The sequence below is a fragment of the Pungitius pungitius genome, chromosome 21 (assembly GCF_949316345.1).
Source record: "Pungitius pungitius chromosome 21, fPunPun2.1, whole genome shotgun sequence".
NCBI lineage: Eukaryota > Metazoa > Chordata > Actinopteri > Perciformes > Gasterosteidae > Pungitius > Pungitius pungitius.
The window spans coordinates 10,959,466-10,979,078 of NC_084920.1; the positions used below are offsets into that span (position 1 = coordinate 10,959,466).

A 19,613-nucleotide genomic window follows, 5' to 3' on the forward strand; every position below is an offset into this window, starting at 1 on the left:
CTTGCTGGGCTTTAGTAGAGAGGACGGATGGGTTTTTCACACAAAAATTCTTTGGATGAAGGTAGATTATTAAACTTGGGGAGCATGAACTAGCAGCTGACTTTCTTTTGGACTTTTCCTTGCAATAAAAGCTTTTGTTAAGCGCAAATAACACTAAATAGTTGGAGGTCGTTTCAACCCTTTCCATATTGTTGGCCAGTATGGGGATTGAACCCATGACCTTGGCGTTATTAGCACCACGCTCTGACCATCTGAGCTAACCGGCCCATGCCCAAAGGTCTCATCCAACTCCACTAAATCCAGACAGTTTTCCAGAAAAGACGTTCTAAAATGCAGGCAGCATAAAACTGTCAACTGAGTGTCAGTGCCTATCATCTTCCGTTGTAAAGTTCCCATTGAAGATGCAAAAGGAAATGTCATTTGTTGGGAGCATTGACGCTTCTAGCAGATACAATTCATGGTTTCACCAAGCATCTTACGAAGAACTTGCAATTGTCAACCACGAAGGGACTCGAACCCTGAATCTTCTGATCCTAAGTCAGACGCCTTATCCATTAGGCCACGTGGTCGCAGAAAGCAAGAATTTCACATTTTACAAGTGCTATTGTAAAATTGAAAAACGATTGGGGCACAGTGGAATCTTTGAAAACATACATTATCATTTGTATTTTTTTCAAGCATGTTACCTAGCAAAATGTTACCAGTTTTTGATCGTCTTTAGGTGTGATAAACTACTTGCTGGGCTTTAGTAGAGAGGACGGATGGGTTTTTCACACAAAAATTCTTTGGATGAAGGTAGATTATTAAACTTGAGGAGCATGAACTAGCAGCTGACTTTCTTTTGGACTTTTCCTTGCAATAAAAGCTTTTGTTAAGCGCAAATAACACTAAATAGTTGGAGGTCGTTTCAACCCTTTCCATATTGTTGGCCAGTATGGGGATTGAACCCATGACCTTGGCGTTATTAGCACCACGCTCTAACCATCTGAGCTAACCGGCCCATGCTCAAAGGTCTCATCCAACTCCACTAAATCCAGACAGTTTTCCACAAAAGACGTTCTAAAATGCAGGCAGCATAAAACTGTCAACTGAGTGTGAGTGCCTATCATCTTCAGTTGCAAAGTTCCCATTGAGGAAGCAAAAGCCATTGTGTTGGGAGCATTGACGCTTCTAGCAGATACAATTCATGGTTTTACCAACCTTCTCACGAAGAACTTGCAATTTTCAACCACGAAGGGACTCGAACCCTCAATCTTCTGATCCGAAGTCAGACGCCTTGTCCATTAGGCCACGTGGTCGCAGAAAGCAAGACTTTCACATTTTACAAGTGCTATTGTAAAATTGAAAAACGATTGGGGCACAGTGGAATCTTTGAAAACATACCTTATCATTTGTATTTTTTTCAAGCATGTTACCTAGCAAAATGTTACCAGTTTTTGATCGTCTTTAGGTGTGATAAACTACTTGCTGGGCTTTAGTAGAGAGGACGGATGTGTTTTTCACACAAAAAACCTTTGGATGAAGGTAGATTATTAAACTTGGGGAGCCTGAACTAGCAGCTGACTTTCTTTTGGACTTTTCCTTGCAATAAAAGCTTTTGTTAAGCGCAAATAACACTAAATAGTTGGAGGTCGTTTTCTTCCCTTTCCATTTTGTTGGCCAGTATGGGGATTGAACCCATGACCTTGGCGTTATTAGCACCACGCTCTGACCATCTGAGCTAACCGGCCCATGCCTAAAGGTCTCATCCAACTCCACTAAATCCAGACAGTTTTCCAGAAAAGACATTCTAAAATGCAAGCAGCATAAAACTGTCAACTGAGTGTGAGTGCCTATCATCTTCAGTTGCAAAGTTCCCATTGAGGAAGCAAAAGGAAATGCCATTGTGTTGGGAGCATTGACGCTTCTAGCAGATAAAATTCATGGTTTCACCAAGCTTCTTTCGACGAACTTCCAATTTTCAACCACGAAGGGACTCGAACCCTCAATCTTCTGATCCGAAGTCAGACGCCTTGTCCATTAGGCCACGTGGTCACAGAAAGCAAGACTTTCACATTTTACAAGTGCTATTATAAAATTGAAAAACGATTGGGGCACAGTGGAATCTTTGAAAACATACATTATCATTTGTACTTTTTTCAAGCATGTTACCTAGCAAAATGTTACCAGTTTTTGATCGTCTTTAGGTGTGATAAACTACTTGCTGGGCTTTAGTAGAGAGGACGGATGGGTTTTTCACACAAAAATTCTTTGGATGAAGGTAGATTATTAAACTTGGGGAGCATGAACTAGCAGCTGACTTTCTTTTGGACTTTTCCTTGCAATAAAAGCTTTTGTTAAGCGCAAATAACACTAAATAGTTGGAGGTCGTTTCAACCCTTTCCATATTGTTGGCCAGTATGGGGATTGAACCCATGACCTTGGCGTTATTAGCACCACGCTCTGACCATCTGAGCTAACCGGCCCATGCCCAAAGGTCTCATCCAACTCCACTAAATCCAGACAGTTTTCCAGAAAAGACGTTCTAAAATGCAGGCAGCATAAAACTGTCAACTGAGTGTCAGTGCCTATCATCTTCAGTTGTAAAGTTCCCATTGAAGATGCAAAAGGAAATGTCATTTGTTGGGAGCATTGACGCTTCTAGCAGATACAATTCATGGTTTCACCAAGCATCTTACGAAGAACTTGCAATTGTCAACCACGAAGGGACTCGAACCCTGAATCTTCTGATCCTAAGTCAGACGCCTTATCCATTAGGCCACGTGGTCGCAGAAAGCAAGAATTTCACATTTTACAAGTGCTATTGTAAAATTGAAAAACGATTGGGGCACAGTGGAATCTTTGAAAACATACATTATCATTTGTATTTTTTTCAAGCATGTTACCTAGCAAAATGTTACCAGTTTTTGATCGTCTTTAGGTGTGATAAACTACTTGCTGGGCTTTAGTAGAGAGGACGGATGGGTTTTTCACACAAAAATTCTTTGGATGAAGGTAGATTATTAAACTTGAGGAGCATGAACTAGCAGCTGACTTTCTTTTGGACTTTTCCTTGCAATAAAAGCTTTTGTTAAGCGCAAATAACACTAAATAGTTGGAGGTCGTTTCAACCCTTTCCATATTGTTGGCCAGTATGGGGATTGAACCCATGACCTTGGCGTTATTAGCACCACGCTCTAACCATCTGAGCTAACCGGCCCATGCTCAAAGGTCTCATCCAACTCCACTAAATCCAGACAGTTTTCCACAAAAGACGTTCTAAAATGCAGGCAGCATAAAACTGTCAACTGAGTGTGAGTGCCTATCATCTTCAGTTGCAAAGTTCCCATTGAGGAAGCAAAAGCCATTGTGTTGGGAGCATTGACGCTTCTAGCAGATACAATTCATGGTTTTACCAACCTTCTCACGAAGAACTTGCAATTTTCAACCACGAAGGGACTCGAACCCTCAATCTTCTGATCCGAAGTCAGACGCCTTGTCCATTAGGCCACGTGGTCGCAGAAAGCAAGACTTTCACATTTTACAAGTGCTATTGTAAAATTGAAAAACGATTGGGGCACAGTGGAATCTTTGAAAACATACCTTATCATTTGTATTTTTTTCAAGCATGTTACCTAGCAAAATGTTACCAGTTTTTGATCGTCTTTAGGTGTGATAAACTACTTGCTGGGCTTTAGTAGAGAGGACGGATGTGTTTTTCACACAAAAAACCTTTGGATGAAGGTAGATTATTAAACTTGGGGAGCCTGAACTAGCAGCTGACTTTCTTTTGGACTTTTCCTTGCAATAAAAGCTTTTGTTAAGCGCAAATAACACTAAATAGTTGGAGGTCGTTTTCTTCCCTTTCCATATTGTTGGCCAGTATGGGGATTGAACCCATGACCTTGGCGTTATTAGCACCACGCTCTGACCATCTGAGCTAACCGGCCCATGCCTAAAGGTCTCATCCAACTCCACTAAATCCAGACAGTTTTCCAGAAAAGACATTCTAAAATGCAAGCAGCATAAAACTGTCAACTGAGTGTGAGTGCCTATCATCTTCAGTTGCAAAGTTCCCATTGAGGAAGCAAAAGGAAATGCCATTGTGTTGGGAGCATTGACGCTTCTAGCAGATAAAATTCATGGTTTCACCAAGCTTCTTTCGACGAACTTCCAATTTTCAACCACGAAGGGACTCGAACCCTCAATCTTCTGATCCGAAGTCAGACGCCTTGTCCATTAGGCCACGTGGTCACAGAAAGCAAGACTTTCACATTTTACAAGTGCTATTATAAAATTGAAAAACGATTGGGGCACAGTGGAATCTTTGAAAACATACATTATCATTTGTACTTTTTTCAAGCATGTTACCCAGCAAAAAGTTACCAGTTTTTGATCGTCTTTAGGTGTGATAAACTAGCCTTTCCATTTTGTTGGCCAGTATGGGGATTGAACCCATGACCTTGGCGTTATTAGCACCACGCTCTGACCATCTGAGCTAACCGGCCCATGCCTAAAGGTCTCATCCAACTCCACTAAATCCAGACAGTTTTCCAGAAAAGACATTCTAAAATGCAAGCAGCATAAAACTGTCAACTGAGTGTGAGTGCCTATCATCTTCAGTTGCAAAGTTCCCATTGAGGAAGCAAAAGGAAATGCCATTGTGTTGGGAGCATTGACGCTTCTAGCAGATAAAATTCATGGTTTCACCAAGCTTCTTTCGACGAACTTCCAATTTTCAACCACGAAGGGACTCGACCCCTCAATCTTCTGATCCGAAGTCAGACGCCTTGTCCATTAGGCCACGTGGTCACAGAAAGCAAGACTTTCACATTTTACAAGTGCTTTTGTAAAATTGAAAAACGATTGGGGCACAGTGGAATCTTTGAAAACATACATTATCATTTGTATTTTTTTCAAGCATGTTACCTAGCAAAATGTTACCAGTTTTTGATCGTCTTTAGGTGTGATAAACTACTTGCTGGGCTTTAGTAGAGAGGACGGATGGGTTTTTCACACAAAAATTCTTTGGATGAAGGTAGATTATTAAACTTGGGGAGCATGAACTAGCAGCTGACTTTCTTTTGGACTTTTCCTTGCAATAAAAGCTTTTGTTAAGCGCAAATAACACTAAATAGTTGGAGGTCGTTTCAACCCTTTCCATATTGTTGGCCAGTATGGGGATTGAACCCATGACCTTGGCGTTATTAGCACCACGCTCTGACCATCTGAGCTAACCGGCCCATGCCCAAAGGTCTCATCCAACTCCACTAAATCCAGACAGTTTTCCAGAAAAGACGTTCTAAAATGCAGGCAGCATAAAACTGTCAACTGAGTGTCAGTGCCTATCATCTTCAGTTGTAAAGTTCCCATTGAAGATGCAAAAGGAAATGTCATTTGTTGGGAGCATTGACGCTTCTAGCAGATACAATTCATGGTTTCACCAAGCATCTTACGAAGAACTTGCAATTGTCAACCACGAAGGGACTCGAACCCTGAATCTTCTGATCCTAAGTCAGACGCCTTATCCATTAGGCCACGTGGTCGCAGAAAGCAAGAATTTCACATTTTACAAGTGCTATTGTAAAATTGAAAAACGATTGGGGCACAGTGGAATCTTTGAAAACATACATTATCATTTGTATTTTTTTCAAGCATGTTACCTAGCAAAATGTTACCAGTTTTTGATCGTCTTTAGGTGTGATAAACTACTTGCTGGGCTTTAGTAGAGAGGACGGATGGGTTTTTCACACAAAAATTCTTTGGATGAAGGTAGATTATTAAACTTGAGGAGCATGAACTAGCAGCTGACTTTCTTTTGGACTTTTCCTTGCAATAAAAGCTTTTGTTAAGCGCAAATAACACTAAATAGTTGGAGGTCGTTTCAACCCTTTCCATATTGTTGGCCAGTATGGGGATTGAACCCATGACCTTGGCGTTATTAGCACCACGCTCTAACCATCTGAGCTAACCGGCCCATGCTCAAAGGTCTCATCCAACTCCACTAAATCCAGACAGTTTTCCACAAAAGACGTTCTAAAATGCAGGCAGCATAAAACTGTCAACTGAGTGTGAGTGCCTATCATCTTCAGTTGCAAAGTTCCCATTGAGGAAGCAAAAGCCATTGTGTTGGGAGCATTGACGCTTCTAGCAGATACAATTCATGGTTTTACCAACCTTCTCACGAAGAACTTGCAATTTTCAACCACGAAGGGACTCGAACCCTCAATCTTCTGATCCGAAGTCAGACGCCTTGTCCATTAGGCCACGTGGTCGCAGAAAGCAAGACTTTCACATTTTACAAGTGCTATTGTAAAATTGAAAAACGATTGGGGCACAGTGGAATCTTTGAAAACATACCTTATCATTTGTATTTTTTTCAAGCATGTTACCTAGCAAAATGTTACCAGTTTTTGATCGTCTTTAGGTGTGATAAACTACTTGCTGGGCTTTAGTAGAGAGGACGGATGTGTTTTTCACACAAAAAACCTTTGGATGAAGGTAGATTATTAAACTTGGGGAGCCTGAACTAGCAGCTGACTTTCTTTTGGACTTTTCCTTGCAATAAAAGCTTTTGTTAAGCGCAAATAACACTAAATAGTTGGAGGTCGTTTTCTTCCCTTTCCATATTGTTGGCCAGTATGGGGATTGAACCCATGACCTTGGCGTTATTAGCACCACGCTCTGACCATCTGAGCTAACCGGCCCATGCCTAAAGGTCTCATCCAACTCCACTAAATCCAGACAGTTTTCCAGAAAAGACATTCTAAAATGCAAGCAGCATAAAACTGTCAACTGAGTGTGAGTGCCTATCATCTTCAGTTGCAAAGTTCCCATTGAGGAAGCAAAAGGAAATGCCATTGTGTTGGGAGCATTGACGCTTCTAGCAGATAAAATTCATGGTTTCACCAAGCTTCTTTCGACGAACTTCCAATTTTCAACCACGAAGGGACTCGAACCCTCAATCTTCTGATCCGAAGTCAGACGCCTTGTCCATTAGGCCACGTGGTCACAGAAAGCAAGACTTTCACATTTTACAAGTGCTATTATAAAATTGAAAAACGATTGGGGCACAGTGGAATCTTTGAAAACATACATTATCATTTGTACTTTTTTCAAGCATGTTACCCAGCAAAAAGTTACCAGTTTTTGATCGTCTTTAGGTGTGATAAACTAGCCTTTCCATATTGTTGGCCAGTATGGGGATTGAACCCATGACCTTGGCGTTATTAGCACCACGCTCTGACCATCTGAGCTAACCGGCCCATGCCTAAAGGTCTCATCCAACTCCACTAAATCCAGACAGTTTTCCAGAAAAGACATTCTAAAATGCAAGCAGCATAAAACTGTCAACTGAGTGTGAGTGCCTATCATCTTCAGTTGCAAAGTTCCCATTGAGGAAGCAAAAGGAAATGCCATTGTGTTGGGAGCATTGACGCTTCTAGCAGATAAAATTCATGGTTTCACCAAGCTTCTTTCGACGAACTTCCAATTTTCAACCACGAAGGGACTCGACCCCTCAATCTTCTGATCCGAAGTCAGACGCCTTGTCCATTAGGCCACGTGGTCACAGAAAGCAAGACTTTCACATTTTACAAGTGCTTTTGTAAAATTGAAAAACGATTGGGGCACAGTGGAATCTTTGAAAACATACATTATCATTTGTATTTTTTTCAAGCATGTTACCTAGCAAAATGTTACCAGTTTTTGATCGTCTTTAGGTGTGATAAACTACTTGCTGGGCTTTAGTAGAGAGGACGGATGGGTTTTTCACACAAAAATTCTTTGGATGAAGGTAGATTATTAAACTTGGGGAGCATGAACTAGCAGCTGACTTTCTTTTGGACTTTTCCTTGCAATAAAAGCTTTTGTTAAGCGCAAATAACACTAAATAGTTGGAGGTCGTTTCAACCCTTTCCATATTGTTGGCCAGTATGGGGATTGAACCCATGACCTTGGCGTTATTAGCACCACGCTCTGACCATCTGAGCTAACCGGCCCATGCCCAAAGGTCTCATCCAACTCCACTAAATCCAGACAGTTTTCCAGAAAAGACGTTCTAAAATGCAGGCAGCATAAAACTGTCAACTGAGTGTCAGTGCCTATCATCTTCAGTTGTAAAGTTCCCATTGAAGATGCAAAAGGAAATGTCATTTGTTGGGAGCATTGACGCTTCTAGCAGATACAATTCATGGTTTCACCAAGCATCTTACGAAGAACTTGCAATTGTCAACCACGAAGGGACTCGAACCCTGAATCTTCTGATCCTAAGTCAGACGCCTTATCCATTAGGCCACGTGGTCGCAGAAAGCAAGAATTTCACATTTTACAAGTGCTATTGTAAAATTGAAAAACGATTGGGGCACAGTGGAATCTTTGAAAACATACATTATCATTTGTATTTTTTTCAAGCATGTTACCTAGCAAAATGTTACCAGTTTTTGATCGTCTTTAGGTGTGATAAACTACTTGCTGGGCTTTAGTAGAGAGGACGGATGGGTTTTTCACACAAAAATTCTTTGGATGAAGGTAGATTATTAAACTTGAGGAGCATGAACTAGCAGCTGACTTTCTTTTGGACTTTTCCTTGCAATAAAAGCTTTTGTTAAGCGCAAATAACACTAAATAGTTGGAGGTCGTTTCAACCCTTTCCATATTGTTGGCCAGTATGGGGATTGAACCCATGACCTTGGCGTTATTAGCACCACGCTCTAACCATCTGAGCTAACCGGCCCATGCTCAAAGGTCTCATCCAACTCCACTAAATCCAGACAGTTTTCCACAAAAGACGTTCTAAAATGCAGGCAGCATAAAACTGTCAACTGAGTGTGAGTGCCTATCATCTTCAGTTGCAAAGTTCCCATTGAGGAAGCAAAAGCCATTGTGTTGGGAGCATTGACGCTTCTAGCAGATACAATTCATGGTTTTACCAAGCTTCTCACGAAGAACTTGCAATTTTCAACCACGAAGGGACTCGAACCCTCAATCTTCTGATCCGAAGTCAGACGCCTTGTCCATTAGGCCACGTGGTCGCAGAAAGCAAGACTTTCACATTTTACAAGTGCTATTGTAAAATTGAAAAACGATTGGGGCACAGTGGAATCTTTGAAAACATACCTTATCATTTGTATTTTTTTCAAGCATGTTACCTAGCAAAATGTTACCAGTTTTTGATCGTCTTTAGGTGTGATAAACTACTTGCTGGGCTTTAGTAGAGAGGACGGATGTGTTTTTCACACAAAAAACCTTTGGATGAAGGTAGATTATTAAACTTGGGGAGCCTGAACTAGCAGCTGACTTTCTTTTGGACTTTTCCTTGCAATAAAAGCTTTTGTTAAGCGCAAATAACACTAAATAGTTGGAGGTCGTTTTCTTCCCTTTCCATATTGTTGGCCAGTATGGGGATTGAACCCATGACCTTGGCGTTATTAGCACCACGCTCTGACCATCTGAGCTAACCGGCCCATGCCTAAAGGTCTCATCCAACTCCACTAAATCCAGACAGTTTTCCAGAAAAGACATTCTAAAATGCAAGCAGCATAAAACTGTCAACTGAGTGTGAGTGCCTATCATCTTCAGTTGCAAAGTTCCCATTGAGGAAGCAAAAGGAAATGCCATTGTGTTGGGAGCATTGACGCTTCTAGCAGATAAAATTCATGGTTTCACCAAGCTTCTTTCGACGAACTTCCAATTTTCAACCACGAAGGGACTCGAACCCTCAATCTTCTGATCCGAAGTCAGACGCCTTGTCCATTAGGCCACGTGGTCACAGAAAGCAAGACTTTCACATTTTACAAGTGCTTTTGTAAAATTGAAAAACGATTGGGGCACAGTGGAATCTTTGAAAACATACATTATCATTTGTATTTTTTTCAAGCATGTTACCTAGCAAAATGTTACCAGTTTTTGATCGTCTTTAGGTGTGATAAACTACTTGCTGGGCTTTAGTAGAGAGGACGGATGGGTTTTTCACACAAAAATTCTTTGGATGAAGGTAGATTATTAAACTTGAGGAGCATGAACTAGCAGCTGACTTTCTTTTGGACTTTTCCTTGCAATAAAAGCTTTTGTTAAGCGCAAATAACACTAAATAGTTAGAGGTCGTTTCAACCCTTTCCATATTGTTGGCCAGTATGGGGATTGAACCCATGACCTTGGCGTTATTAGCACCACGCTCTAACCATCTGAGCTAACCGGCCCATGCTCAAAGGTCTCATCCAACTCCACTAAATCCAGACAGTTTTCCACAAAAGACGTTCTAAAATGCAGGCAGCATAAAACTGTCAACTGAGTGTGAGTGCCTATCATCTTCAGTTGCAAAGTTCCCATTGAGGAAGCAAAAGCCATTGTGTTGGGAGCATTGACGCTTCTAGCAGATACAATTCATGGTTTTACCAAGCTTCTCACGAAGAACTTGCAATTTTCAACCACGAAGGGACTCGAACCCTCAATCTTCTGATCCGAAGTCAGACGCCTTGTCCATTAGGCCACGTGGTCGCAGAAAGCAAGACTTTCACATTTTACAAGTGCTTTTGTAAAATTGAAAAACGATTGGGGCACAGTGGAATCTTTGAAAACATACATTATCATTTGTATTTTTTTCAAGCATGTTACCTAGCAAAATGTTACCAGTTTTTGATCGTCTTTAGGTGTGATAAACTACTTGCTGGGCTTTAGTAGAGAGGACGGATGGGTTTTTCACACAAAAATTCTTTGGATGAAGGTAGATTATTAAACTTGGGGAGCATGAACTAGCAGCTGACTTTCTTTTGGACTTTTCCTTGCAATAAAAGCTTTTGTTAAGCGCAAATAACACTAAATAGTTGGAGGTTGTTTTCTACCCTTTCCATATTGTTGGCCAGTATGGGGATTGAACCCATGACCTTGGCATTATTAGCACCACGCTCTGACCATCTGAGCTAACCGGCCCATGCCTAAAGGTCTCATCCAACTCCACTAAATCCAGACAGTTTTCCAGAAAAGACATTCTAAAATGCAAGCAGCATAAAACTGTCAACTGAGTGTGAGTGCCTATCATCTTCAGTTGCAAAGTTCCCATTGAGGAAGCAAAAGGAAATGCCATTGTGTTGGGAGCATTGACGCTTCTAGCAGATAAAATTCATGGTTTCACCAAGCTTCTTTCGACGAACTTCCAATTTTCAACCACGAAGGGACTCGAACCCTCAATCTTCTGATCCGAAGTCAGACGCCTTGTCCATTAAGCCACGTGGTCACAGAAAGCAAGACTTTCACATTTTACAAGTGCTATTATAAAATTGAAAAACGATTGGGGCACAGTGGAATCTTTGAAAACATACATTATCATTTGTACTTTTTTCAAGCATGTTACCCAGCAAAAAGTTACCAGTTTTTGATCGTCTTTAGGTGTGATAAACTAGCCTTTCCATATTGTTGGCCAGTATGGGGATTGAACCCATGACCTTGGCGTTATTACCACCTCGCTCTGACCATCTGAGCTAACCGGCCCATGCCTAAAGGTCTCATCCAACTCCACTAAATCCAGACAGTTTTCCAGAAAAGACATTCTAAAATGCAAGCAGCATAAAACTGTCAACTGAGTGTGAGTGCCTATCATCTTCAGTTGCAAAGTTCCCATTGAGGAAGCAAAAGGAAATGCCATTGTGTTGGGAGCATTGACGCTTCTAGCAGATAAAATTCATGGTTTCACCAAGCTTCTTTCGACGAACTTCCAATTTTCAACCACGAAGGGACTCGACCCCTCAATCTTCTGATCCGAAGTCAGACGCCTTGTCCATTAGGCCACGTGGTCACAGAAAGCAAGACTTTCACATTTTACAAGTGCTTTTGTAAAATTGAAAAACGATTGGGGCACAGTGGAATCTTTGAAAACATACATTATCATTTGTATTTTTTTCAAGCATGTTACCTAGCAAAATGTTACCAGTTTTTGATCGTCTTTAGGTGTGATAAACTACTTGCTGGGCTTTAGTAGAGAGGACGGATGGGTTTTTCACACAAAAATTCTTTGGATGAAGGTAGATTATTAAACTTGGGGAGCATGAACTAGCAGCTGACTTTCTTTTGGACTTTTCCTTGCAATAAAAGCTTTTGTTAAGCGCAAATAACACTAAATAGTTGGAGGTCGTTTCAACCCTTTCCATATTGTTGGCCAGTATGGGGATTGAACCCATGACCTTGGCGTTATTAGCACCACGCTCTGACCATCTGAGCTAACCGGCCCATGCCTAAAGGTCTCATCCAACTCCACTAAATCCAGACAGTTTTCCAGAAAAGACATTCTAAAATGCAAGCAGCATAAAACTGTCAACTGAGTGTGAGTGCCTATCATCTTCAGTTGCAAACTTCCCATTGAGGAAGCAAAAGGAAATGCCATTGTGTTGGGAGCATTGACGCTTCTAGCAGATAAAATTCATGGTTTCACCAAGCTTCTTTCGACGAACTTCCAATTTTCAACCACGAAGGGACTCGAACCCTCAATCTTCTGATACGAAGTCAGACGCCTTGTCCATTAGGCCACGTGGTCACAGAAAGCAAGACTTTCACATTTTACAAGTGCTATTATAAAATTGAAAAACGATTGGGGCACAGTGGAATCTTTGAAAACATACATTATCATTTGTACTTTTTTCAAGCATGTTACCCAGCAAAATGTTACCAGTTTTTGATCGTCTTTAGGTGTGATAAACTAGCCTTTCCATATTGTTGGCCAGTATGGGGATTGAACCCATGACCTTGGCGTTATTAGCACCACGCTCTGACCATCTGAGCTAACCGGCCGATGCCTAAAGGTCTCATCCAACTCCACTAAATCCAGACAGTTTTCCAGAAAAGACGTTCTAAAATGCAAGCAGCATAAAACTGTCAACTGAGTGTGAGTGCCTATCATCTTCAGTTGCAAAGTTCCCATTGAGGAAGCAAAAGGAAATGCCATTGTGTTGGGAGCATTGACGCTTCTAGCAGATAAAATTCATGGTTTCACCAAGCTTCTTTCGACGAACTTCCAATTTTCAACCACGAAGGGACTCGACCCCTCATCTTCTGATCCGAAGTCAGACGCCTTGTCCATTAGGCCACGTGGTCACAGAAAGCAAGACTTTCACATTTTACAAGTGCTTTTGTAAAATTGAAAAACGATTGGGGCACAGTGGAATCTTTGAAAACATACATTATCATTTGTATTTTTTTCAAGCATGTTACCTAGCAAAATGTTACCAGTTTTTGATCGTCTTTAGGTGTGATAAACTACTTGCTGGGCTTTAGTAGAGAGGACGGATGGGTTTTTCACACAAAAATTCTTTGGATGAAGGTAGATTATTAAACTTGGGGAGCATGAACTAGCAGCTGACTTTCTTTTGGACTTTTCCTTGCAATAAAAGCTTTTGTTAAGCGCAAATAACACTAAATAGTTGGAGGTCGTTTCAACCCTTTCCATATTGTTGGCCAGTATGGGGATTGAACCCATGACCTTGGCGTTATTAGCACCACGCTCTGACCATCTGAGCTAACCGGCCCATGCCCAAAGGTCTCATCCAACTCCACTAAATCCAGACAGTTTTCCAGAAAAGACGTTCTAAAATGCAGGCAGCATAAAACTGTCAACTGAGTGTCAGTGCCTATCATCTTCAGTTGTAAAGTTCCCATTGAAGATGCAAAAGGAAATGTCATTTGTTGGGAGCAATGACGCTTCTAGCAGATACAATTCATGGTTTCACCAAGCATCTTACGAAGAACTTGCAATTGTCAACCACGAAGGGACTCGAACCCTGAATCTTCTGATCCTAAGTCAGACGCCTTATCCATTAGGCCACGTGGTCGCAGAAAGCAAGAATTTCACATTTTACAAGTGCTATTGTAAAATTGAAAAACGATTGGGGCACAGTGGAATCTTTGAAAACATACATTATCATTTGTATTTTTTTCAAGCATGTTACCTAGCAAAATGTTACCAGTTTTTGATCGTCTTTAGGTGTGATAAACTACTTGCTGGGCTTTAGTAGAGAGGACGGATGGGTTTTTCACACAAAAATTCTTTGGATGAAGGTAGATTATTAAACTTGAGGAGCATGAACTAGCAGCTGACTTTCTTTTGGACTTTTCCTTGCAATAAAAGCTTTTGTTAAGCGCAAATAACACTAAATAGTTGGAGGTCGTTTCAACCCTTTCCATATTTTTGGCCAGTATGGGGATTGAACCCATGACCTTGGCGTTATTAGCACCACGCTCTAACCATCTGAGCTAACCGGCCCATGCTCAAAGGTCTCATCCAACTCCACTAAATCCAGACAGTTTTCCACAAAAGACGTTCTAAAATGCAGGCAGCATAAAACTGTCAACTGAGTGTGAGTGCCTATCATCTTCAGTTGCAAAGTTCCCATTGAGGAAGCAAAAGCCATTGTGTTGGGAGCATTGACGCTTCTAGCAGATACAATTCATGGTTTTACCAACCTTCTCACGAAGAACTTGCAATTTTCAACCACGAAGGGACTCGAACCCTCAATCTTCTGATCCGAAGTCAGACGCCTTGTCCATTAGGCCACGTGGTCGCAGAAAGCAAGACTTTCACATTTTACAAGTGCTATTGTAAAATTGAAAAACGATTGGGGCACAGTGGAATCTTTGAAAACATACCTTATCATTTGTATTTTTTTCAAGCATGTTACCTAGCAAAATGTTACCAGTTTTTGATCGTCTTTAGGTGTGATAAACTACTTGCTGGGCTTTAGTAGAGAGGACGGATGTGTTTTTCACACAAAAAACCTTTGGATGAAGGTAGATTATTAAACTTGGGGAGCCTGAACTAGCAGCTGACTTTCTTTTGGACTTTTCCTTGCAATAAAAGCTTTTGTTAAGCGCAAATAACACTAAATAGTTGGAGGTCGTTTTCTTCCCTTTCCATATTGTTGGCCAGTATGGGGATTGAACCCATGACCTTGGCGTTATTAGCACCACGCTCTGACCATCTGAGCTAACCGGCCCATGCCTAAAGGTCTCATCCAACTCCACTAAATCCAGACAGTTTTCCAGAAAAGACATTCTAAAATGCAAGCAGCATAAAACTGTCAACTGAGTGTGAGTGCCTATCATCTTCAGTTGCAAAGTTCCCATTGAGGAAGCAAAAGGAAATGCCATTGTGTTGGGAGCATTGACGCTTCTAGCAGATAAAATTCATGGTTTCACCAAGCTTCTTTCGACGAACTTCCAATTTTCAACCACGAAGGGACTCGACCCCTCAATCTTCTGATCCGAAGTCAGACGCCTTGTCCATTAGGCCACGTGGTCACAGAAAGCAAGACTTTCACATTTTACAAGTGCTTTTGTAAAATTGAAAAACGATTGGGGCACAGTGGAATCTTTGAAAACATACATTATCATTTGTATTTTTTTCAAGCATGTTACCTAGCAAAATGTTACCAGTTTTTGATCGTCTTTAGGTGTGATAAACTACTTGCTGGGCTTTAGTAGAGAGGACGGATGGGTTTTTCACATAAAAATTCTTTGGATGAAGGTAGATTATTAAACTTGGGGAGCATGAACTAGCAGCTGACTTTCTTTTGGACTTTTCCTTGCAATAAAAGCTTTTGTTAAGCGCAAATAACACTAAATAGTTGGAGGTCGTTTCAACCCTTTCCATATTGTTGGCCAGTATGGGGATTGAACCCATGACCTTGGCGTTATTAGCACCACGCTCTGACCATCTGAGCTAACCGGCCCATGCCCAAAGGTCTCATCCAACTCCACTAAATCCAGACAGTTTTCCAGAAAAGACGTTCTAAAATGCAGGCAGCATAAAACTGTCAACTGAGTGTCAGTGCCTATCATCTTCAGTTGTAAAGTTCCCATTGAAGATGCAAAAGGAAATGTCATTTGTTGGGAGCATTGACGCTTCTAGCAGATACAATTCATGGTTTCACCAAGCATTTTACGAAGAACTTGCAATTGTCAACCACGAAGGGACTCGAACCCTGAATCTTCTGATCCTAAGTCAGACGCCTTATCCATTAGGCCACGTGGTCGCAGAAAGCAAGAATTTCACATTTTACAAGTGCTATTGTAAAATTGAAAAACGATTGGGGCACAGTGGAATCTTTGAAAACATACATTATCATTTGTATTTTTTTCAAGCATGTTACCTAGCAAAATGTTACCAGTTTTTGATCGTCTTTAGGTGTGATAAACTACTTGCTGGGCTTTAGTAGAGAGGACGGATGGGTTTTTCACACAAAAAACCTTTGGATGAAGGTAGATTATTAAACTTGGGGAGCCTGAACTAGCAGCTGACTTTCTTTTGGACTTTTCCTTGCAATAAAAGCTTTTGTTAAGCGCAAATAACACTAAATAGTTGGAGGTCGTTTTCTTCCCTTTCCATATTGTTGGCCAGTATGGGGATTGAACCCATGACCTTGGCGTTATTAGCACCACGCTCTGACCATCTGAGCTAACCGGCCCATGCCTAAAGGTCTCATCCAACTCCACTAAATCCAGACAGTTTTCCAGAAAAGACATTCTAAAATGCAAGCAGCATAAAACTGTCAACTGAGTGTGAGTGCCTATCATCTTCAGTTGCAAAGTTCCCATTGAGGAAGCAAAAGGAAATGCCATTGTGTTGGGAGCATTGACGCTTCTAGCAGATACAATTCATGGTTTTACCAAGCTTCTCACGAAGAACTTGCAATTTTCAACCACGAAGGGACTCGAACCCTCAATCTTCTGATCCGAAGTCAGACGCCTTGTCCATTAGGCCACGTGGTCGCAGAAAGCAAGACTTTCACATTTTACAAGTGCTATTGTAAAATTGAAAAACGATTGGGGCACAGTGGAATCTTTGAAAACATACCTTATCATTTGTATTTTTTTCAAGCATGTTACCTAGCAAAATGTTACCAGTTTTTGATCGTCTTTAGGTGTGATAAACTACTTGCTGGGCTTTAGTAGAGAGGACGGATGTGTTTTTCACACAAAAAACCTTTGGATGAAGGTAGATTATTAAACTTGGGGAGCCTGAACTAGCAGCTGACTTTCTTTTGGACTTTTCCTTGCAATAAAAGCTTTTGTTAAGCGCAAATAACACTAAATAGTTGGAGGTCGTTTTCTTCCCTTTCCATATTGTTGGCCAGTATGGGGATTGAACCCATGACCTTGGCGTTATTAGCACCACGCTCTGACCATCTGAGCTAACCGGCCCATGCCTAAAGGTCTCATCCAACTCCACTAAATCCAGACAGTTTTCCAGAAAAGACATTCTAAAATGCAAGCAGCATAAAACTGTCAACTGAGTGTGAGTGCCTATCATCTTCAGTTGCAAAGTTCCCATTGAGGAAGCAAAAGGAAATGCCATTGTGTTGGGAGCATTGACGCTTCTAGCAGATAAAATTCATGGTTTCACCAAGCTTCTTTCGACGAACTTCCAATTTTCAACCACGAAGGGACTCGACCCCTCAATCTTCTGATCCGAAGTCAGACGCCTTGTCCATTAGGCCACGTGGTCACAGAAAGCAAGACTTTCACATTTTACAAGTGCTTTTGTAAAATTGAAAAACGATTGGGGCACAGTGGAATCTTTGAAAACATACATTATCATTTGTATTTTTTTCAAGCATGTTACCTAGCAAAATGTTACCAGTTTTTGATCGTCTTTAGGTGTGATAAACTACTTGCTGGGCTTTAGTAGAGAGGACGGATGGGTTTTTCACACAAAAATTCTTTGGATGAAGGTAGATTATTAAACTTGGGGAGCATGAACTAGCAGCTGACTTTCTTTTGGACTTTTCCTTGCAATAAAAGCTTTTGTTAAGCGCAAATAACACTAAATAGTTGGAGGTCGTTTCAACCCTTTCCATATTGTTGGCCAGTATGGGGATTGAACCCATGACCTTGGCGTTATTAGCACCACGCTCTGACCATCTGAGCTAACCGGCCCATGCCTAAAGGTCTCATCCAACTCCACTAAATCCAGACAGTTTTCCAGAAAAGACATTCTAAAATGCAAGCAGCATAAAACTGTCAACTGAGTGTGAGTGCCTATCATCTTCAGTTGCAAACTTCCCATTGAGGAAGCAAAAGGAAATGCCATTGTGTTGGGAGCATTGACGCTTCTAGCAGATAAAATTCATGGTTTCACCAAGCTTCTTTCGACGAACTTCCAATTTTCAACCACGAAGGGACTCGAACCCTCAATCTTCTGATACGAAGTCAGACGCCTTGTCCATTAGGCCACGTGGTCACAGAAAGCAAGACTTTCACATTTTACAAGTGCTATTATAAAATTGAAAAACGATTGGGGCACAGTGGAATCTTTGAAAACATACATTATCATTTGTACTTTTTTCAAGCATGTTACCCAGCAAAATGTTACCAGTTTTTGATCGTCTTTAGGTGTGATAAACTAGCCTTTCCATATTGTTGGCCAGTATGGGGATTGAACCCATGACCTTGGCGTTATTAGCACCACGCTCTGACCATCTGAGCTAACCGGCCGATGCCTAAAGGTCTCATCCAACTCCACTAAATCCAGACAGTTTTCCAGAAAAGACGTTCTAAAATGCAAGCAGCATAAAACTGTCAACTGAGTGTGAGTGCCTATCATCTTCAGTTGCAAAGTTCCCATTGAGGAAGCAAAAGGAAATGCCATTGTGTTGGGAGCATTGACGCTTCTAGCAGATAAAATTCATGGTTTCACCAAGCTTCTTTCGACGAACTTCCAATTTTCAACCACGAAGGGACTCGACCCCTCATCTTCTGATCCGAAGTCAGACGCCTTGTCCATTAGGCCACGTGGTCACAGAAAGCAAGACTTTCACATTTTACAAGTGCTTTTGTAAAATTGAAAAACGATTGGGGCACAGTGGAATCTTTGAAAACATACATTATCATTTGTATTTTTTTCAAGCATGTTACCTAGCAAAATGTTACCAGTTTTTGATCGTCTTTAGGTGTGATAAACTACTTGCTGGGCTTTAGTAGAGAGGACGGATGGGTTTTTCACACAAAAATTCTTTGGATGAAGGTAGATTATTAAACTTGGGGAGCATGAACTAGCAGCTGACTTTCTTTTGGACTTTTCCTTGCAATAAAAGCTTTTGTTAAGCGCAAATAACACTAAATAGTTGGAGGTCGTTTCAACCCTTTCCATATTGTTGGCCAGTATGGGGATTGAACCCATGACCTTGGCGTTATTAGCACCACGCTCTGACCATCTGAGCTAACCGGCCCATGCCCAAAGGTCTCATCCAACTCCACTAAATCCAGACAGTTTTCCAGAAAAGACGTTCTAAAATGCAGGCAGCATAAAACTGTCAACTGAGTGTCAGTGCCTATCATCTTCAGTTGTAAAGTTCCCATTGAAGATGCAAAAGGAAATGTCATTTGTTGGGAGCAATGACGCTTCTAGCAGATACAATTCATGGTTTCACCAAGCATCTTACGAAGAACTTGCAATTGTCAACCACGAAGGGACTCGAACCCTGAATCTTCTGATCCTAAGTCAGACGCCTTATCCATTAGGCCACGTGGTCGCAGAAAGCAAGAATTTCACATTTTACAAGTGCTATTGTAAAATTGAAAAACGATTGGGGCACAGTGGAATCTTTGAAAACATACATTATCATTTGTATTTTTTTCAAGCATGTTACCTA

At 41.2% G+C, this 19,613-nt stretch overlaps 49 non-coding genes across 49 annotated transcripts; all 49 read right to left on the reverse strand.

The window, feature by feature from the left end:
- Window positions 1-192: 192 nt before the first annotated feature.
- On the reverse strand, window positions 193-266 carry trnai-aau (transfer RNA isoleucine (anticodon AAU)). Its single transcript has one exon. It is a non-coding gene; the product is annotated as a tRNA-Ile (tRNA).
- Window positions 267-926: 660 nt separating this feature from the next.
- trnai-aau (transfer RNA isoleucine (anticodon AAU)) lies at window positions 927-1,000 on the reverse strand. Its single transcript has one exon. It is a non-coding gene; the product is annotated as a tRNA-Ile (tRNA).
- Window positions 1,001-1,225: 225 nt separating this feature from the next.
- trnar-ucg (transfer RNA arginine (anticodon UCG)) lies at window positions 1,226-1,298 on the reverse strand. The gene has a single exon. It is a non-coding gene; the product is annotated as a tRNA-Arg (tRNA).
- A 358-nt stretch (window positions 1,299-1,656) lies between these two features.
- trnai-aau (transfer RNA isoleucine (anticodon AAU)) lies at window positions 1,657-1,730 on the reverse strand. The gene has a single exon. It is a non-coding gene; the product is annotated as a tRNA-Ile (tRNA).
- Window positions 1,731-1,961: 231 nt separating this feature from the next.
- trnar-ucg (transfer RNA arginine (anticodon UCG)) lies at window positions 1,962-2,034 on the reverse strand. The gene has a single exon. It is a non-coding gene; the product is annotated as a tRNA-Arg (tRNA).
- Window positions 2,035-2,391: 357 nt separating this feature from the next.
- On the reverse strand, window positions 2,392-2,465 carry trnai-aau (transfer RNA isoleucine (anticodon AAU)). Its single transcript has one exon. It is a non-coding gene; the product is annotated as a tRNA-Ile (tRNA).
- A 660-nt stretch (window positions 2,466-3,125) lies between these two features.
- On the reverse strand, window positions 3,126-3,199 carry trnai-aau (transfer RNA isoleucine (anticodon AAU)). Its single transcript has one exon. It is a non-coding gene; the product is annotated as a tRNA-Ile (tRNA).
- A 225-nt stretch (window positions 3,200-3,424) lies between these two features.
- Window positions 3,425-3,497, reverse strand: trnar-ucg (transfer RNA arginine (anticodon UCG)). Its single transcript has one exon. It is a non-coding gene; the product is annotated as a tRNA-Arg (tRNA).
- Window positions 3,498-3,855: 358 nt separating this feature from the next.
- trnai-aau (transfer RNA isoleucine (anticodon AAU)) lies at window positions 3,856-3,929 on the reverse strand. Its single transcript has one exon. It is a non-coding gene; the product is annotated as a tRNA-Ile (tRNA).
- Window positions 3,930-4,160: 231 nt separating this feature from the next.
- Window positions 4,161-4,233, reverse strand: trnar-ucg (transfer RNA arginine (anticodon UCG)). The gene has a single exon. It is a non-coding gene; the product is annotated as a tRNA-Arg (tRNA).
- Window positions 4,234-4,413: 180 nt separating this feature from the next.
- Window positions 4,414-4,487, reverse strand: trnai-aau (transfer RNA isoleucine (anticodon AAU)). The gene has a single exon. It is a non-coding gene; the product is annotated as a tRNA-Ile (tRNA).
- Window positions 4,488-4,718: 231 nt separating this feature from the next.
- trnar-ucg (transfer RNA arginine (anticodon UCG)) lies at window positions 4,719-4,791 on the reverse strand. The gene has a single exon. It is a non-coding gene; the product is annotated as a tRNA-Arg (tRNA).
- Window positions 4,792-5,148: 357 nt separating this feature from the next.
- trnai-aau (transfer RNA isoleucine (anticodon AAU)) lies at window positions 5,149-5,222 on the reverse strand. Its single transcript has one exon. It is a non-coding gene; the product is annotated as a tRNA-Ile (tRNA).
- Window positions 5,223-5,882: 660 nt separating this feature from the next.
- On the reverse strand, window positions 5,883-5,956 carry trnai-aau (transfer RNA isoleucine (anticodon AAU)). The gene has a single exon. It is a non-coding gene; the product is annotated as a tRNA-Ile (tRNA).
- A 225-nt stretch (window positions 5,957-6,181) lies between these two features.
- On the reverse strand, window positions 6,182-6,254 carry trnar-ucg (transfer RNA arginine (anticodon UCG)). The gene has a single exon. It is a non-coding gene; the product is annotated as a tRNA-Arg (tRNA).
- Window positions 6,255-6,612: 358 nt separating this feature from the next.
- On the reverse strand, window positions 6,613-6,686 carry trnai-aau (transfer RNA isoleucine (anticodon AAU)). Its single transcript has one exon. It is a non-coding gene; the product is annotated as a tRNA-Ile (tRNA).
- A 231-nt stretch (window positions 6,687-6,917) lies between these two features.
- Window positions 6,918-6,990, reverse strand: trnar-ucg (transfer RNA arginine (anticodon UCG)). Its single transcript has one exon. It is a non-coding gene; the product is annotated as a tRNA-Arg (tRNA).
- A 180-nt stretch (window positions 6,991-7,170) lies between these two features.
- Window positions 7,171-7,244, reverse strand: trnai-aau (transfer RNA isoleucine (anticodon AAU)). The gene has a single exon. It is a non-coding gene; the product is annotated as a tRNA-Ile (tRNA).
- Window positions 7,245-7,475: 231 nt separating this feature from the next.
- trnar-ucg (transfer RNA arginine (anticodon UCG)) lies at window positions 7,476-7,548 on the reverse strand. Its single transcript has one exon. It is a non-coding gene; the product is annotated as a tRNA-Arg (tRNA).
- Window positions 7,549-7,905: 357 nt separating this feature from the next.
- On the reverse strand, window positions 7,906-7,979 carry trnai-aau (transfer RNA isoleucine (anticodon AAU)). The gene has a single exon. It is a non-coding gene; the product is annotated as a tRNA-Ile (tRNA).
- A 660-nt stretch (window positions 7,980-8,639) lies between these two features.
- On the reverse strand, window positions 8,640-8,713 carry trnai-aau (transfer RNA isoleucine (anticodon AAU)). Its single transcript has one exon. It is a non-coding gene; the product is annotated as a tRNA-Ile (tRNA).
- A 225-nt stretch (window positions 8,714-8,938) lies between these two features.
- trnar-ucg (transfer RNA arginine (anticodon UCG)) lies at window positions 8,939-9,011 on the reverse strand. The gene has a single exon. It is a non-coding gene; the product is annotated as a tRNA-Arg (tRNA).
- Window positions 9,012-9,369: 358 nt separating this feature from the next.
- Window positions 9,370-9,443, reverse strand: trnai-aau (transfer RNA isoleucine (anticodon AAU)). The gene has a single exon. It is a non-coding gene; the product is annotated as a tRNA-Ile (tRNA).
- Window positions 9,444-9,674: 231 nt separating this feature from the next.
- Window positions 9,675-9,747, reverse strand: trnar-ucg (transfer RNA arginine (anticodon UCG)). The gene has a single exon. It is a non-coding gene; the product is annotated as a tRNA-Arg (tRNA).
- Window positions 9,748-10,104: 357 nt separating this feature from the next.
- Window positions 10,105-10,178, reverse strand: trnai-aau (transfer RNA isoleucine (anticodon AAU)). The gene has a single exon. It is a non-coding gene; the product is annotated as a tRNA-Ile (tRNA).
- Window positions 10,179-10,403: 225 nt separating this feature from the next.
- Window positions 10,404-10,476, reverse strand: trnar-ucg (transfer RNA arginine (anticodon UCG)). Its single transcript has one exon. It is a non-coding gene; the product is annotated as a tRNA-Arg (tRNA).
- A 358-nt stretch (window positions 10,477-10,834) lies between these two features.
- trnai-aau (transfer RNA isoleucine (anticodon AAU)) lies at window positions 10,835-10,908 on the reverse strand. The gene has a single exon. It is a non-coding gene; the product is annotated as a tRNA-Ile (tRNA).
- Window positions 10,909-11,139: 231 nt separating this feature from the next.
- On the reverse strand, window positions 11,140-11,212 carry trnar-ucg (transfer RNA arginine (anticodon UCG)). The gene has a single exon. It is a non-coding gene; the product is annotated as a tRNA-Arg (tRNA).
- Window positions 11,213-11,392: 180 nt separating this feature from the next.
- Window positions 11,393-11,466, reverse strand: trnai-aau (transfer RNA isoleucine (anticodon AAU)). Its single transcript has one exon. It is a non-coding gene; the product is annotated as a tRNA-Ile (tRNA).
- A 231-nt stretch (window positions 11,467-11,697) lies between these two features.
- trnar-ucg (transfer RNA arginine (anticodon UCG)) lies at window positions 11,698-11,770 on the reverse strand. The gene has a single exon. It is a non-coding gene; the product is annotated as a tRNA-Arg (tRNA).
- Window positions 11,771-12,127: 357 nt separating this feature from the next.
- Window positions 12,128-12,201, reverse strand: trnai-aau (transfer RNA isoleucine (anticodon AAU)). Its single transcript has one exon. It is a non-coding gene; the product is annotated as a tRNA-Ile (tRNA).
- Window positions 12,202-12,432: 231 nt separating this feature from the next.
- On the reverse strand, window positions 12,433-12,505 carry trnar-ucg (transfer RNA arginine (anticodon UCG)). The gene has a single exon. It is a non-coding gene; the product is annotated as a tRNA-Arg (tRNA).
- A 180-nt stretch (window positions 12,506-12,685) lies between these two features.
- On the reverse strand, window positions 12,686-12,759 carry trnai-aau (transfer RNA isoleucine (anticodon AAU)). Its single transcript has one exon. It is a non-coding gene; the product is annotated as a tRNA-Ile (tRNA).
- Window positions 12,760-12,990: 231 nt separating this feature from the next.
- Window positions 12,991-13,062, reverse strand: trnar-ucg (transfer RNA arginine (anticodon UCG)). Its single transcript has one exon. It is a non-coding gene; the product is annotated as a tRNA-Arg (tRNA).
- A 357-nt stretch (window positions 13,063-13,419) lies between these two features.
- On the reverse strand, window positions 13,420-13,493 carry trnai-aau (transfer RNA isoleucine (anticodon AAU)). Its single transcript has one exon. It is a non-coding gene; the product is annotated as a tRNA-Ile (tRNA).
- Window positions 13,494-14,153: 660 nt separating this feature from the next.
- Window positions 14,154-14,227, reverse strand: trnai-aau (transfer RNA isoleucine (anticodon AAU)). Its single transcript has one exon. It is a non-coding gene; the product is annotated as a tRNA-Ile (tRNA).
- Window positions 14,228-14,452: 225 nt separating this feature from the next.
- On the reverse strand, window positions 14,453-14,525 carry trnar-ucg (transfer RNA arginine (anticodon UCG)). Its single transcript has one exon. It is a non-coding gene; the product is annotated as a tRNA-Arg (tRNA).
- Window positions 14,526-14,883: 358 nt separating this feature from the next.
- trnai-aau (transfer RNA isoleucine (anticodon AAU)) lies at window positions 14,884-14,957 on the reverse strand. Its single transcript has one exon. It is a non-coding gene; the product is annotated as a tRNA-Ile (tRNA).
- Window positions 14,958-15,188: 231 nt separating this feature from the next.
- Window positions 15,189-15,261, reverse strand: trnar-ucg (transfer RNA arginine (anticodon UCG)). The gene has a single exon. It is a non-coding gene; the product is annotated as a tRNA-Arg (tRNA).
- Window positions 15,262-15,618: 357 nt separating this feature from the next.
- On the reverse strand, window positions 15,619-15,692 carry trnai-aau (transfer RNA isoleucine (anticodon AAU)). The gene has a single exon. It is a non-coding gene; the product is annotated as a tRNA-Ile (tRNA).
- A 661-nt stretch (window positions 15,693-16,353) lies between these two features.
- On the reverse strand, window positions 16,354-16,427 carry trnai-aau (transfer RNA isoleucine (anticodon AAU)). The gene has a single exon. It is a non-coding gene; the product is annotated as a tRNA-Ile (tRNA).
- Window positions 16,428-16,658: 231 nt separating this feature from the next.
- Window positions 16,659-16,731, reverse strand: trnar-ucg (transfer RNA arginine (anticodon UCG)). Its single transcript has one exon. It is a non-coding gene; the product is annotated as a tRNA-Arg (tRNA).
- A 358-nt stretch (window positions 16,732-17,089) lies between these two features.
- On the reverse strand, window positions 17,090-17,163 carry trnai-aau (transfer RNA isoleucine (anticodon AAU)). The gene has a single exon. It is a non-coding gene; the product is annotated as a tRNA-Ile (tRNA).
- Window positions 17,164-17,394: 231 nt separating this feature from the next.
- Window positions 17,395-17,467, reverse strand: trnar-ucg (transfer RNA arginine (anticodon UCG)). Its single transcript has one exon. It is a non-coding gene; the product is annotated as a tRNA-Arg (tRNA).
- A 357-nt stretch (window positions 17,468-17,824) lies between these two features.
- On the reverse strand, window positions 17,825-17,898 carry trnai-aau (transfer RNA isoleucine (anticodon AAU)). Its single transcript has one exon. It is a non-coding gene; the product is annotated as a tRNA-Ile (tRNA).
- Window positions 17,899-18,129: 231 nt separating this feature from the next.
- On the reverse strand, window positions 18,130-18,202 carry trnar-ucg (transfer RNA arginine (anticodon UCG)). Its single transcript has one exon. It is a non-coding gene; the product is annotated as a tRNA-Arg (tRNA).
- A 180-nt stretch (window positions 18,203-18,382) lies between these two features.
- On the reverse strand, window positions 18,383-18,456 carry trnai-aau (transfer RNA isoleucine (anticodon AAU)). Its single transcript has one exon. It is a non-coding gene; the product is annotated as a tRNA-Ile (tRNA).
- Window positions 18,457-18,687: 231 nt separating this feature from the next.
- Window positions 18,688-18,759, reverse strand: trnar-ucg (transfer RNA arginine (anticodon UCG)). Its single transcript has one exon. It is a non-coding gene; the product is annotated as a tRNA-Arg (tRNA).
- Window positions 18,760-19,116: 357 nt separating this feature from the next.
- trnai-aau (transfer RNA isoleucine (anticodon AAU)) lies at window positions 19,117-19,190 on the reverse strand. Its single transcript has one exon. It is a non-coding gene; the product is annotated as a tRNA-Ile (tRNA).
- Window positions 19,191-19,613: the final 423 nt, after the last annotated feature.